Raw genomic sequence first — 3,125 nt, 5'->3', positions numbered from 1 at the left:
AAATAACATATCAAACAAGCAACTATCTGGCTTTGTTCTCGAAAACTGATACTGCTGTTAAAAAATACTTAGCTTTACTTCGACCTTTTAACTGCGAACCCTTAGGACATGCTCTACCCTATATATAATATACAATTATTATACGGTTCAAATAAAATAGGTTGCAAAAAATACAAATGAATCTTCATGTTTTGTGAGTAATAATATTTTCCGTATATAAGTGACATTAAAAGTAATTTAATTATTAATGAATCCCGACGAGAGATTATAAAAACCTGGTCGAATTCTTTGGTTTTGTTTTATTATCATCCTTAACTCAAATATATTTCTGACGTACCCAAAGATATTGCAAGAAATGAGATTATGAAAATATGAATAAGAGCGGTAAAGTATAAGAAAAGACGATAAATATATAATGAAGTGTTTTCCGCCTGCAGATAAGAAAATAGAACCGTGGTCACATGGCAAGTGATAAAATATGTTTAGAGGGATATTTTATGAACGAGGGCTTCGATGGTATCTATTGCACTTGCTCATTCATGGGTTTTAGGAATTCATTCTTTGCTGGAAGCTTCGAAATCTGAAACGCAGGTGGAGATAAATATATATTCAGCACAACATATAACTGGCTGTAAGTAGCATTTTGCCTTTAGGCAAGTTGCATAATATTTTCGACACGTACACATAAGCAGCTTAATCAATAAGGTAAAATGTTCCACTGTTAGTACAAAAATAACATTTTCACTTTTACTAAAAACTAATTAATATCTGTATTTGCATAAATTAAATTAATTTGTTTAACACATTATTTTTAATGATTGTAGGGATGTAACAATTTATTTTATATTTAGCATGTACGTTAACTGTAATCAGTAGCTACTTTCGAAACACGAAACGTACATTTGCCTCGGCGCCCATTTTGATTAGAATCGCTCAAGCGCGTGTCGAATTTCTAAACTTTGATGATTTTTCATAATTCAAACGCTTATCGTATCCTATAATATTTTATTAAGTTATTTCATAATTTGAATTATATCATTATATAAAGTTTCATCAAAATCAGATTTTTTTTTCAACATAATTAGGAACAAGCGATCCGACCGATCTTTACATAAAACTGATCAAAGCAATTCCCAAGAAATATCTTTCAGTTTTTGAATTTTTAAAATCGATTTAAAATTGTGGTCGAAAGCGTGGACGAAATATTTTACATTTGTTTGCTGAATACAAAGAAACGGCTTAGCCGATTGTCGCACAAAACTGCCCAACGCTAGTCTGAACCTCTGAACTACATTAAATGACTGTTAATACACACATATACTTTTTCCTTTGTTCTCATTCAATTCAGCATAAGTTTGAACGCCTAGAAAAATTGGGAAATCGGATTTATTTGCGGACACATAAACTTCTTGTTCAGGAAGTTAAAAAACGCAAATGTTATTTCATTCGGTACCATAAATTCATTAATAATTTCTATACCTAGAATCTAGGATTGCAAAGCCAAAGCTTTCATCACAGAGCCACGCAAAAGACTATAGTTAAATATATAATATTAAAATAACGGCATAATTCAAAATTTGACGATAATTCAATTTTCAGTGTAGAAATGTCTAATATTTGAAGAAATTTTTTTTGTGATATTTTTTTAACATACTTAATTAGTATATTGAACGCAATTATTTTTGCAAAAATGCCCCTAAAGACAACAACAACTTTCACATGGTATCATATATTAGATATATAATCTCTCGGGAATCTGATATCACTACTGCTTTATATCAAGATGGCCGAGGTGCGTATCAAACCAGAAACCAGTAATTGCCAGTTCACATTCTGATAACAAAAGCACAACAGTCTCAATAATAGCAAAGATGAATATAAATATTACATTCGCATTTTAATTAATATCAAAACTATTGAAATTGAATAGATAATACTATTGATTACTATTGTTATGATATATTCTCAAAGGAATGACTTTGCCGGAATAGAAGTTGCACACTTATTTTCATTTGGCTTTACCGCAAAATTTACAGTTGTGTGATCAATCCGGAATTTCTAGCAAATCACTTAACACTAATAAATTCTATAGCCTTCGATACACGAGTGAGAAGTATTCACAAAACAAAATTGCTAGAAGAATTTTCCGATTAAGGCAATTCTTTATCACGCGATCGGTTTCAGGAACTGAAAGTATATTTGACTATGACACGGAACGTTATTAAGATTGCGGAAGTACTAAAGGAAAATATTATTCCAAACAGATATTGCTTCAAAGCAACTACGGTAAAAATACATAAAATTTTCGTGAAAGTCGATTCAAAAAAGTTTTATCGGTTTATTTTTAACTTGTAACACAACAGAAATTTATTTAAGTCGTATCATTTATTACATAAAATTATTTCTTCAGATCTATTTTTCTTTGACTTTATATCTTTGAGACATAATTTTAATAATTAAACTAGTGCCTTAAAGCCTTAAAGCAAATTGCTGAAACTTCCCGTACCAAAGATTAATTTTTTTATAAAACATTTTTTTTAAACTTTGAAAAATTTGATATTTGAGAATTTTTTTAATTAACTTCCCATAGGGCAAGTTATAGTAATCGCAAAAAAATCGAAAATGGAAATTTTTATATATCTTCACGTTTCAAAGGTTTCTGAATATTTTGGCATACCTTAGAAAGAATGGATGTGTGTGTGTGCGGATACAAATTTTCGTCGACGATTTCGGGAACACCGATCAACCGATTTGAATAATTCAAAAAACATTCGATTCGTATTGATAAGGAGACGTGCTGATTAGTTTTTGGTAAAGGCAGGTCTAACCGTTCCGAAGATACGGGGCAAAAAGTGCCAAAAATGGTAACTCAGTTTTTAAGAGAACGGAGAGTCCGATTTTAATAATTCAAAAAACATTTTACTTGTATTGACAAGATGAAGAATTGATCAAATTTTCTAGCGTCTAGCGGTGTCGGAGATCTAATGAAAAAAGTAAAAAAATGCCATTTTTTTAATTTCAATAATTATTACAACTGTTAAATTATTAACATCTAGTAATATATATAATAAAAAATGCCTTTTGACGGTCAAAAATGATCATTCGACGCACATCAAATTATCAGA

This window comes from Ctenocephalides felis, unplaced genomic scaffold (assembly GCF_003426905.1).
Source record: "Ctenocephalides felis isolate EL2017-DRISC unplaced genomic scaffold, ASM342690v1 CF-g0.4_SCAFFOLD_03571, whole genome shotgun sequence".
NCBI classification, from domain to species: domain Eukaryota; kingdom Metazoa; phylum Arthropoda; class Insecta; order Siphonaptera; family Pulicidae; genus Ctenocephalides; species Ctenocephalides felis.
The sequence above is the reverse complement of the archived record's forward strand: the minus strand, read 5'-3'. Positions refer to the sequence as shown.